Source organism: Mauremys reevesii, linkage group 5 (assembly GCF_016161935.1).
Source record: "Mauremys reevesii isolate NIE-2019 linkage group 5, ASM1616193v1, whole genome shotgun sequence".
Taxonomy (NCBI): Eukaryota; Metazoa; Chordata; order Testudines; family Geoemydidae; genus Mauremys; species Mauremys reevesii.
Window position 1 is genome coordinate 25,760,418 of NC_052627.1, and position 13,278 is coordinate 25,773,695.

General features: G+C 41.2%; 1 protein-coding gene across 34 annotated transcripts in view; it reads left to right on the plus strand.

Annotated features, from left to right (window-relative positions):
• The window catches only part of BMPR1B (bone morphogenetic protein receptor type 1B), a 384,295-nt gene that overhangs the window by 168,371 nt on the left and 202,646 nt on the right, over positions 1–13,278 (plus strand). The window contains exon 1 of one of the 34 annotated variants that reach the window (XM_039540904.1): positions 5,345–5,368. The exons of the other annotated variants lie outside the window; for them this stretch is intronic. The gene's annotated coding sequence lies outside the window, so the exon portion shown is untranslated. Of the gene's footprint in view, positions 1–5,344; positions 5,369–13,278 lie in introns of those variants that run through there. 34 annotated transcript variants of the gene reach the window in all.

Consider the following 13,278-nt stretch of genomic DNA (forward strand, 5'->3'; position numbering starts at 1 on the left):
TACAGGGGATAGGATTAAGTGAAATTAAGAGATCTGGTTGGTTCATTCTGCCACTTACAGCGCCCCAGCACAATCAGCATGTTCTAAAGATCATTTTTTCCCCGGAAGAGGGAGTATGTAGCTTTCTCAAACAAATAAAAAAACAGTTTATTGCAGATGAGAGAATGGTTTGTATTAGATGTGATAGTGTCATCTGGCAAAGAACTAATTTAGATCTAGTTGACTTGACTTCAAGAATATAAATGAAAGTTGTGTAGTCACTCTCACTATCATATAAAATGTTACTGTTGGCTTGGGTAGTCCCATGATGAACCCAGGTAAAATTGAATATCTGATATGTCCCTATCTGGGTTCTATATTTTGTCCTTACAGAGGGTAGGCTTGATGGCATAATATATCTGTTCTATATCTAAGTACTATGACTAAAGTGATTTTTTGCTTTGTCTCAGCTTTCAGTTGCAGAAGACTCTTCTATAAACTTAAGAAGGTCTTTAGAACAAGCGTGACTCAATTTAAAAATCTACTGTTCTGTTCTTAAAAGCTGATATCTTACACATCAGCAACAAAAACAGGATTTGTTTTTTTTCCAGATACTGCAGCTGGACTAAGTTTTACCTTTCAAAGCATGTTTACTCAAGTTCTGCTTATTGAGCATTGGCCTTATTGTGATTTCTTTCAATGAAGATTAAACTACCACAGAAAAATAATCCAATTTCTCCTTCCAGTTTTCAGCATGCTTGCAGGGAATGGTTAGTGTTGGGGGTGGAGACTTTCAATGGGGCTGAAGTTGTATTTGTTTTTTGTGGTTTTTAAACTGGACAGTATTAGCAGTAAATTGGTCCAAATCAGTGATTGTTTAAGTATAAAGGGTAATGATTATACACTTCTTGGAAAATACAAAGCACAATATTTGTGCAAAGTTGTAGTAGTCTTTTCATTAGAAGAAGAAACTAAAAGATGGGGAAAGTAATGTAATTAAAGGTGTATCTAAAAGGAAAATTCCTGGGGTTTTTTGTATTTACTAATTGTAAGGAAACACCACTTTGTTCACCCTTGGACACAAATACTCTGACACAAGTTGTAAATTGCACCCTCCTGGAGTGAGAGAGAGAGAGAGAGTGTAACTTCTGAGCGATCTTATGCAGTTACATTCAGTGGTACAACAAAAACTGGAAAGAGCTATTTTAATAGCACCCCTCTTTTTAATGTCCAATTTATTTTGACCTGCCAGAAATGTTTTCAGAGGGCAGTTCAAATGCTTTCAGTGTCAGGGAAATTTTACCAAGCACTGGTCTCTGGACAGTGTTGAGACATTGTTTTAACCCACTTCTGAGAAGCAAGTCATACAACATTCAGTTAGGAAGACATAAAGGAAGCCTACTGATTGGGCTGCTCAGCCTAGTGACACCAAATACTGTAATGTCAGATTTCTGAGGGTCTGAACCTGCAAAACTTCAAAGCACAGGAGTTTCATTGATGTCACTGGGAATCCCACACATAAAGGACTTGCTGGATCAAGCCCCTCATTTCCCTTTACGTTTACGGGTTTTTTTTAAATCATAAGAAAGCCACACAAGCATACTTTCCTGAGCTGCTGGCTTCCTTGATAGTTGAATAGAATTTGCTTTCTTGTGTTAACAAGCAATAACATGCAGTTAATCAGCTTTTAATCAGTCACACAGTTAAAGGGAGAGAGATGGCTGAAGGCTTCATTTTATAACCCCGTGGACCATAATTGGCTTTCTGGCCACACATTGTATGCCCTCACTGTGAAGTCATAAAATCAGTTTGCCACTGTGTCGAACAGAGTTCTGAACATACTTTCCTTTTTTTGTTTTCTTTTCAACTACTAGCCATCAGATAATAGATTTGGTAGCAATTTAGGCATAGAGCAGGAAAGTTTTCAACAAAAGGTTGTTTTTTAAAGGAAATGACCAGTGGTTTCTCAGCCTTTGAAGTTTCATTTTAAATAACTTTGCACTGTGGTACATGGGCTCTTTATCATTAAATATTAGCACTTTCCAAAGGACTTGTTGTGAAGAGTGACAGAAAAAGATCCGTAAGGACTCCAAGGCTGTGAATAATTGTGGAAACAACCCTACTTGACTTGGAGCAAATTATGGCCCTTGGTCAAAGAATTGCTGGTCACACTTAAAATCTTTTTACTGCATTTCCTAATATTTTTTTCTTACTTCTCCCTTTTTAATACAGTGCCTGGCCTCTATGGTATGTGGATTTGATCAAATATATTCTTGAGTTCTTATGTTTACTTTTGGCAGTTTCATTAGTTCCCTTCTCACCACGCCTAGATTTCAACACAGATTTGCCAAAGAGCTAATCAATAGCCAGAAAAGGGCTGAAAAACACCAAAGCCAGTAGGTCTTTCTGTCTCTTTTTTGAATAAGATTTATGGTTGATTAATAAGTGAGTCTGTTGGAAAATGACTCTCTACCAGCGCTTAGATGTGTTATATGTAGTTAACGTGGGAGACAATTCTCTGTGCAAGTAGAAAAGTTGAAAAAGGGAATCAATGAGCAAATACAGCTTGGGTTCATTGTGTTTCATCTACAAAGACTGCTACTATATTTATTACTGAGATTAGTTGAACGATTCACTGGACTAATCTACAGAGTTCTCTTTCTGAATTGTAAGGAGCTCCTTTATATGAACCATCTTCAGATTTGCTCACCCGCTAAGTGGAGGGTTCAAATTGTCCCTAAATATTAATTTTTAAAAAAATCAACAATACTTGTAGACTTTAATGAATCAGTATCTTATGCATGTGTTCCTGTTTACAAATCTTTTGTTATGACCTTTAAAGAGTAATAAAAATGACATTAGAGTTTATTGTATTGTGGTCAGCATCCAATAGGATGTATAGTGGAGCCAACATTTTGCCAGGCTGTGTGACTGAATACATTAATTGCTTTCGCTTACTGGATTCATAAAATAATAGTGGTCTCTAATTTAGAACCCAGTGTTCTGTATGGGAGCACCTTGCTCTCAAACCATATAGAAATATGAGTCAGGCGGACAGAGTAGTATTGTAATGGAAGTGGATGACACTGGATTTGAAACCTCTTGGATGGTGCTTTTTCATCTTTAATTGAATCCTCCCTGTGAGCATTATCCCCATGTTACACATGGGGAAACTGAGATATAGAGTGACTTGCCCACGGCTGCAAGGAGGAGTCAGTGTGAGGGTTAAGACTAGAACATGGGAGCTTTTGTGCCAGATTCTGCTTTACAGAGTAACCTTACAGGTGTCTTCAGCATCTGCGTTGTTCTGGATTTCTGCTGATATGAACAAGCATAGAATCTGTCCCGAAGGCTCTTAGTCCTAAACTCAGGTCACTCAATCACTCTTCAGTTTATTACTATTATTGTTAGTTTGTGGAATTCTAAGAATGGCAAACAGGAAGACAAGCAGGTAGAGTATATCTAGAGAAACAAGGCAGAGTATTTTCTGGGTCTGTAACTGTTCTGTCTGGGTTGTGCCTGGCCATACATGTACATTTGAGTGATATGAGGCTTAGAACAACTAAAACCGTTTCAAAACTAATTATTATAGCATTGCACCAAGAAATCAATCAATTAAATGTATTTAAGAAACTGCTGTAACTTATGGAGTGAATTTGCCTTTTCCAGAAAGTGGACTGTTAATTAGGGCTTTATTTTATTCGTCCCCTCCAATGAACCTATCTTCTGACTGTCAGGACATATGGTGGCAATGTGTGCTTTGAAAGGAATTTGACTCTAAACCAAATGTTTAGTCTGCTTCAAATGAACCCCATTCACGGCATATCATTACTTCTGTTTTTCCCTCAGCCATGAGCACTGTAGCTATCCAGCAGTATTCATCCAGCTGGGAGGGCAGGCAAGCAGCTATTTGGGAAAGTTAGATGTCAGAAATAAAATGAGCTACCTGTGGGAGGTCTGAGTATCTTTTAGATATGTGACATCAGTCACACACACAGTTTGCAGTGCTCTTTTACTGTTGAAAAAATATCTGGGTTCTAAACCAATTTGCTACCTTACAGTAAAGTTGTAAAAAATTAACCTCTATAAAATAAGTATAACTAAAAGTTATGCTGCTTTTTTGGCTTGATTACAGTATAACATAATTGGAAGTATCTTTCCTTAGTATAATTTTGCAATAAGGAGATGAAGGATGTGTTTAATAGCAAAATATAAATAAACAAAAGTATTCAAATGCTTGGTTTCTATCATTTAGTTAGCCAATGTTAGTGCTCATCACTCAGGCTGTGGTGAAACTCTCATACAAAGCAGTAAGGAAATAGGTTTTGTTGTGTGGCAGCTATTTTAGTTGTTTCAATTCCAGTGGTTCTGACAAACAGTGATGGACAGTTATATGGCAAAATGACAGGAAGAAAGAAGACCCATTGGGCTTTTTTACCTGTAAAAGGTATTCAGGGAGAAAACTAAAGCTTTTGTGAAAGAGGTTGAAGAATCGCTAAGAAGGCAGGTGTTGGAGAAATTAAGCATAGGGAGGAAAGAAGAAAATTACAAGGAATGTCTACAATTTATCCTCCAGTTTATATCTAGCTACTACTTCTCTAAATGGATGCTGTCTTTTCCTAAATTGCTACGCACCACATTGCAGTGCACTGTTAAATAGCTGCTATGCTTCACCCTAGAGGTGCATGTACTTCAGAGGTGAGTGAAATGGTTCCTGTGTATAGTGTGCAAATATAGGATCTTTCAGAATGAAAGGCACTTTGTCAGTGTAAGATTGATAGGTTTTCAATAATACAGTACTAATCTTTTAGATTCATACATTCCAACACCAGAAGGTACCATTGTGATAATCTGACCTGACCTCCTGTATAACATAGACCATAGAACTTCCTCAGAATAGTTCCCAGCGCAGATCTTTTAGAAAAACATCCAGTCTTGATTGAAAAATGGCCACTGCCAGTGATGGAGATGTATACATTTACATTTAGCTGTATTAAAAAACTCATATTGTTTGCTTGCACTCAGTTTACCAAGCAATCCAGACCACTCAGAATCACTCTAGTTGCTAGATTCAGGGATTCAAATCAGTCTTCCATGTGATTGCTTTAGGAATTCTGTCAAAGATGGTGGGGAGGAGGCAGTTCTGCATATGACAGTGACCAAGCTTGGAGCAAGCTGAGTTCCTGACATTGCTGGTCAACCACCAGCCATGTGATGTGGCAGTGGAAGCGGGATAAGGGTGATGAAGAACAGGAGGACAACGAGCAGTTGGTACTAGAGGACCAGTTCCTGGATCAGCTACGCACCAGGCAGTGCAATTTCTGGGCTCAGGAGTCCACTGTGGATCAGTTGGAAAGGATCATGCTGTGGACCTGGATGACTAGCAGTGGTATGAGAATTTCAGGATGGGAAGAGCTACCTTTTTTGAGATCTCTACTGCTCTGACCCTTGAGCTGCAGCAGCAGTGTGCCTACATGTGGTTCCCCATCCCCATGGAGAAGTGGATTGCCACTCTCATCTAGAAGCTAGCAGAATGCTACTAGTCTGTGGCCAACCAGTCTGGTGTGGGGAGATCAACTTTTGGGGCCATTGCCATGCAGGTGTGTCGTACCTTGGGAAAGGTACTGTTGCACTGGGTTATAAAGCTGGGTTATGTTCAGGAAATTACTGATGGCTTTGCATGCATGGGATTCCCAAACTGTATTGGTGCAATTCATAGAACCCATGTGTTTATCATTCCCCCCCACACACTAGGGTTCAGAATTTATAAACAAAAAGGAGTATTTCTCCATGTTTCAAAGGCTGGTTAACCACTGTGGCAGACTAATAAACATCAATACTGGAGGGTTAGGAAGGGTCCACGATGCTAGGATTGTTCAGAACGCAGCTGTATTTGAAGTAATGGAGAAAGGACTGTGTGCCCCCTGGTATGGACATTAATTGTGTTGGGATTTCTCCAGTTATTATGGGAGACCCAGCTTATTCCCTGCTTCCCTAGTTACTAAGCCATTTGCAGGCCAGTTGGATGGAAAGAAGAAACTTTTAAACTACCAACTCAGCAATTTCACAATGCTAGTGGAGTGTACATTTGGCCATTTGAAACGGAGATAGATGCTGCTGTTTGTGGAGTAGGTTGGAAGCAGCAGAAAAAATATGCAACTGTTATAGCTGCATGTTGTATTGTGCCCAATATTTGAGAGACTAATGGAGAAACCCCTAATGCGGGGTGGCTGAAGTACTGACCCTTGCTTGGTGGCTCAAGCACCCAATAAAGAGTCCTATAGAAAACCAGAATACCCAGGGAAATATTTTTAGGGATGCCTATTCTTATTTTGAGTTGCATTCCTGAAAATGTGTGGCTGTAAATCCAGCTGTTAGCCTGTGGACAGGGAGCTTGGGGGTTCATTGTGAACTGTGTGCTATAGTCTATGGATGTTTGAACGTGTGACCTTGCCTGTGTACTTTTTAAAAAACCCATTAATTATTTCATCTTTAAATAAAGGGATTTCTAGCTTCAATGCAGTGATGAGTTCTAATAGATGAATTTTAAACTGTTTGAAGCTACCAACCACCAGCTGTGGGAAAAAAAACATTTTGAAAACCAACAGCACAGCCAAAACCCTGAGTGCAGTGCAAGGCAGGACAGTTAAGAGGTGATTAAAGTCAGAGGCAAGTATATGCCTTCGCTCTTCCCATCTTGTTCATGGGGCTTCTGGGGTGGAGTGGCATGGCTCAAACTTGTCAGAGGTGTTGGAGGGCTCAAAATAGCAGCAGGAGGAAGGGAGGTGGGGGCTGGAGACTTGGAAAGGCTCCTAGCTCACATCCGCTTAAAATGGCTGTGGCCATGGGGCACCCAGAACAGAAGCTAGCATAGTTGATCCAATAATAATAATTAATTGTAAAGATAGGTACTAACATGCTGAAGTTCCCTCCAGAGAATTTTCCTCTTTGATCCTGGCCTGGGTTGCTGGCTGAGATTTGGACTTGGCCAGTGTAGGCCAGGAATTAGGCTGTGTTGTTGCAAGGCAGGAATCAAGTTGGTTTTCAGCTAGGTTTGCGTCAGAGTCTGGAGTCCCAAGCAGGTCCTGGCTCTCAGGGAACAGCTCTTCTCTGGCCTTTTCCCATTTATTCTCCAATGAGTATTGCTGGTTGTCCTCAGTGGGTGTAGGGGGGAAGGGAAGAGAGTTGGCAGCAAGATTCACAAACTGGGTTGGCTGGCCATATAGTTGTTTAAAATACCGTCCAGTTCTTCATAAAATGGACAGGTCACATGGCCTGATGTTTTCCTTGCATTCCTCATTTTAATGTAGACCCTCCTGAACTGCTTGCTCTTTATCAGACACTGGTCGGCGTCCCAGTCATGATCACTTGTGGACATCTGCGTTGCAGTGTCCACAAGCAGGTCTTTATTACAGTGGCTGACCACAAGAGCTCCCTGCACTGTTCTGTCTTCTTAGATGGCAGTGGGGATCCAGGCTCTCAGTGCAGCTCCAACCAGCAGCAAGAAGCACCTTGTGGGGTTTGTGGAGGAGAATGATGGCAGACTTACAAGAATGCTGGTGCTCTTGAGGAGCACGTGGCAAAATCTTGCCTTGTACCACTTTTATATGGGGGAGAGGGTCATACTGGGAACTTGACACCAAAGCAAGGGAGAGCAACAGGTAGACATGTCAGTAATGATCGACCTCAAAGCAGTATGGGATGGCAGTTGGAAGCATGCAAACAGTCATGTGCAGCTGTTGAGTGGACACAAACAGACCAAACTAATTTAATTCACAGCAAACTTAGTCCACTTTGCAAGAGGACTCCAGAGTTTGCGGTAAGTGCGGAGTTAATGCACTGTGATGCAGTGCATTGTGTGTACACTAGTGTTTCGGAAGCAGATTAACTTGACTTGAACAAGCATAAAACCCTATGTAGAAAAGCCCTATGTGTCTGGTGATACACGTGTACTGTATGTTAGCAAATACTATAGTAGTATGGATCACTAGTGTTATTTCTGTTATTTGTTTTGGAGGAACTTCCAGCCCATGCATCTCTCTTATGTACTTATATGGCTTCCATTACCATAGTAGCGCAGCACCACACAGTCTTCCAAGTATTTATCCTCACAATAGCCCTGTGAGGAAGAGATTTACAGATGGGAACTGAGACACCAACAGACCCAGGTTATGTCTGCACTTCAATCACAGGGTGTGATTGGAGCTCAGCATGGGTACAAGCCTGCCTGGGACTCTGGTGACTAGCCTCTACACTCAAGTATCAGAGAGGTAGCCGTGTTAGTCTGGTTCTGTAAAAGCAGCAAAGAATTCTGTGGCACCTTATAGACTAACAGACGTTTTGCAGCATGAGCTTTCGTGGGTGAATGCCCACTTCGTCGGATGCAAGAGTGGAAATTTCCAGGGGCAGGTAAATATAAGCAAGCAAGAAGCAAGCTAGAGATAACGAGGTTAGATCAATCAGGGAGGATGAGGCCCTGTTCTAGCAGTTGAGGTGTGAAAACCAAGGGAGGAGAAACTGGTTCTGTAGTTGGCAAGCCATTCACAGTCTTTGTTTAATCCTAAACTGATGGTGTCAAATTTGCAAATGAACTGAAGCTCAGCAGTTTCTCTTAGAAGTCTGATCCTAAAGTTTTTTTGCTGCAGGATGGCCACCTTAACATCTGCTATTGTGTGGCCAGGGAGGTTGAAGTGTTCTCCTACAGGTTTTTGTATATTGCCATTCCTAATATCTGATTTGTGTCCATTTATCCTTTTCCTTAGAGACTGTCCAGTTTGGCCGATGTACATAGCAGAAGGGCATTGCTGGCATATGATGGCATATATTACATTGGTGGATGTGCAGGTGAATGAACTGGTGATGGTGTGGCTGATCTGGTTAGGTCCTGTGATGGTGTCGCTGGTGTAGATATGTGGGCAGAGTTGGCATCGAGGTTTGTTGCATGGATTGGTTCCTGAGCTAGAGTTACTATTGTGCGGTGTGCAGTTACTGGTGAGAATATGCTTCAGGTTGGCAGGTTGTCTTTGGGCAAGGACTGGCCTGCCACCCAAGGCCTGTGAAAGTGTGGGATCATTGTCCAGGATGGGTTGTAGATCCCTGATGATGCGTTGGAGGGGCTTTAGCTGGGGACTGTATGTGATGGCCAGTGGAGTCCTGTTGGTTTCTTTCTTGGGTTTGTCTTGCAAAACATCTGTTAGTCTATAAGGTGCCACAGGATTCTTTGCTAGCCTCTACACTGAAATCCATGCTGCTGCTGGTACCTGAGCGAGCTAGATTAAAGCTAGCTCCAGCATTTCTACGTATTGCAATCACATCCCATCGTTGCAGTGCAGACATATCCTAAGTGACTTGCACAAGGTCAGACAGGAAATCTGGGGTGGAACAAACAAATTGAAACCCAGGTCTCCCAAATTCCAGGCTAGAATCCTAACCACTGGACCATACTTCCTCTTTTCTGTGGTTGCCCCCTCCATGCCCCCCCAACCCAGAAAACAAATGAAAACACAATAAAACTATCTGTTCTTCATGGAGTGCTGATCCCTACGTGTATTCCACATGTGGGTGTGCATATGTGCCATGCACCTGAGTCTGGAAATTCTAACAAGCTGGGTCCATTGACTCGCGCATGTGCAGTAGTTCACATCATGCTCCAGACCAAGGGCATAAGAAGCAGCACAGGCCAGCACCTCTCCACTTCCTTCTTACGGCTGTATAGCCTGAGTCAGAATCTGTGTCCCGAGATTTCTCCAGCTTTTATCCTTCTACTCAGTAAATACATTTGTAAATAGTTTATATTAGCATTTTTAGAGTTTTTGGTATAGTAAGTATAGTTAGTTTTTCCCATACCAGGGACTCCCTCCCCATAGTCTGGGACTATGCCCAGAGTCCCAGGGTTTAAGAACATTGTCTCCTGACCGTGCTCCTTCTCCATGAGCTGTGATCATCAAAGCGGTCTCTACTGTTTGGGAAAGATGCATATTGCTGCAAAGTGCAGCACCTGTTGCTCTTTTCTGCCTTGAACTTGTAAAGCTCCTGAGCTTAGATTAATAAAACATCTTGTGGAGAAGGCTGAGGCCTTGTTCTGATCTGGGCCAGGGAGACCTCCACTGTACATAGGCTCCATCAGATGAGCAGCATAATAAAAGGAAAGGTGGTAGTCGAGGTGCTGCAATACTGCACCTCATCAAGTTCAGGAGTTGGGAGTGTAAAATTCAATCATCCTGACACAGTCTGCATGCTGGATGTGTTCCCTGGGAGGAGGACACTGTTGATATTTATCCCATTGGAGTATAAATCCGTATGCCACATTACCCATAACACTGTACCAGATACATATAATATATCCAAGCCTCATTTTATGTAGACATTCAGATCACTTGTGATTATGCATGTCCTGCGGGCACTTAATTTCTATTGGTTTAATAATAACCCAGTTTCACTTAGTGGACTATTTATTAATCTAGCTAGGATGAATGGAAAACTGAAAATACATTCCAGAGATTATTTCCTCTGGTGTATTTATTTTTAAAATGTTTTTGTTTCTTCAGTAGTTATGTTACAGTATCGCTCCAGTTGAAAAGAACAAATGGCCTATTTATTAAGTGTTCAGTCAACACTATTTCAGCTATTAATGAATAAGCACTTACAATAATCTGTCAACAGTCAAGGCTTTTTGGAGTCATGTATGATCTTCCTGTCTAGTCCCAGGAGCCCAAAGTATTTATTACTTGGAAACAAAGAACCTTAGAGTCAAAGGTAAGCCACTGTTTGCTGAAAGAGCAATCACATGCCCATAAACTGGAGCATGGTAGAAAACATTTAATAACGGTCCTCTAGCAGGGCCCACTGTATATTCGGTATTCTCTCTCCACCCATTCCCATGTAAACTATTTTATCTAAAAGTTACAGTTCTCTGCAGTCATGTTCATAGAGTGAGTTTGTACAACATACATATTTTACACATGTTCATTAGTCTGTGAGGAATGTGTCACCATTCCATATCATGATCATTTTGGCCAAACATCTAAAGTTTCTAACTGGGAGTTGATCCACTGCTTTGTGGGATTGGGCCCTTAGCCTTTGAGCCAGATACAAACTATACACAAACTTTTAAAGTAAGCATAGATTTTAAGTCACACTACATATTTTAAATCTTAATTCATCATAGTTTGCTATGGAGAAGGGGATATTTATCTGCTTCATAATCAGAGAAATATTCAGAGAGAGAACATCTTAACAATTTTATAAATTAAATGTGTCTTTCTATTCACATTAACTCTGCAAGCAAAAGATTGCAGATATTATTTGCAAAGTTTGCAAGGATCCATTGACCCTGAATATTACATTTCCATCTGAAGATGTTGTTGTATCTACTACTGTATTGTTGAAATGTAATGAGATTACTTGTATGAGTTAAAGCTGTAAGATTGAGCCTTGATGTAAGAATGCATGAAATACTGTAAACCTTCCTGCAGCAGGTAACACCTAGTTAAGAGTGTCAAAAATAGACATCCTGAAAGGTGAAGGAGACAAATATACTTGCTTTTTCCTTTTTCATTTGAACAGATGTACATTCTTTGAGGTGTGTAAAATCTAATGCATTGACAATGGTGTGAGACCATCTTCCTTTCAGAACCTCTTTTCCAAGGTAGAGCTGGGTACACAGTACAAACAAAACACCTAATTAAATTTATAATCAGCATAGTTGTAAGAAGGTGCCTCAGGAGAGCAAGGATTTAATGGAGAACATACTGACGCTTTCAAAATAACGCGGTAAAGCAGCGGGAAGCCCCGGGCTCTTTAAAGCACCACCCGAGCCCCGCTGCTTTACCGCGTTATATCTGAATTCGTGTGGAGCTCCGGGCCCTTTAAATCACCGCCCAAGCCCCGCTGCCAGAGCTCCGGCGGTGATTTAAAGGGACCGGGGCTCCCTGCAGCGGCTGGAGCACTGGTCCTTTAAATCGCTGCCAGGGAAGCCGGTCCAGTCCGGAATGGCGGACCAAACCCGATATAACGCAGTCTCACCTATAAGGCGGTGAGATTTTTTGGCTCCCGAGGACCGCGTTATATTGGGGTAGATGTGTATCTCGTAAATGGCAGTGGTGTTGTGTTCAAATGGACCAGTCATCTGAATGAAATAATAACATCCCTTAACAATGGTTAAGTATGCTCAGAGAAAACATATATTGAACAAAAGTGGATCATACAGTTCTGTAAATCTCACTTAAAACCCATCTCTTAGGTTTTGATTGACCAGAGTAAATTTCTTTACTATGCATGGGAGACAGTAGGTACTCTGTATTGGCTGGAATAATTTAGTCTGAATTTTAACCCTGGCAAAAGCTTACATTTATAAACTCCTCTATTGACTCATCTGCCCTGTAAATATAATTGATCAAGGGCACTTGGTTACAACAGAATTAAATTTTGTAGTGTGGGTTGAATCTAGCCATTTCTTCGTACATTGACTGAAATCTTGGACGTAGGTTTCATCCTGCCCACACACAAAAAGTTTAGCTGTATTGTAACCAGGTGTCTTGAGGTATAGGTGAGTCCATAGGTCAGAAGTCTATTTGTGTGCCTAGATTATTTTATCATCCTTAATATGGGAAGGAGACAGCTGTTTTCCATTGGTGGATTGGGGAGGATGTGTACAGATGCACCAGAAATGTCCTTCCATAGCAGCCTTTCTTTGGATTTTGTGAGGCGCCATAATCAAGGAAACTAATACTTCTGACAAATAGAAAATCGAAGCTTTTTAGATGTGGTGCTGGGAAAGACTCTTGTGTATCTCCTGGACATAAAAGAAGATGAATGCTTATGTTAGAAATATTCTTGGAGAGAAATGGACTCTGTTCTCAGAATAAACAGATGCAAACATATGTACTTTGGTCACAGGCTTAGAGATAGCCTTGAAAAAATGACCATGGAAGGAATGGTGGCAGGTCATCATAGTAGGATGCAGCCAGCAAGGAGATGGATACGTAGTGTGCAGCAGTTCACTGGGAAGTCAGCTGCTCAGTCTGTGAAGCTAGTGATGGGTGGAGAAGGTTTCTGAAAATTCTGCTATGATGCTACCAGTATTGAGACATGAATATATAGACTTTATTGCACTATCATTGAGCTTCTCCTTCCGCCTGCTGCTTTTCTAGTGTGTAGCTACAGTACACACAGTATGCTCAGAGGGTGTATGGTATATGCAGGGTTATGTAATGTACATATGGTATGTATATTATTAGCTGTGCCAATTACATATTTTGTGCATATACATTTCTTCAAGGAGTCTGTCACAGCCCGTTT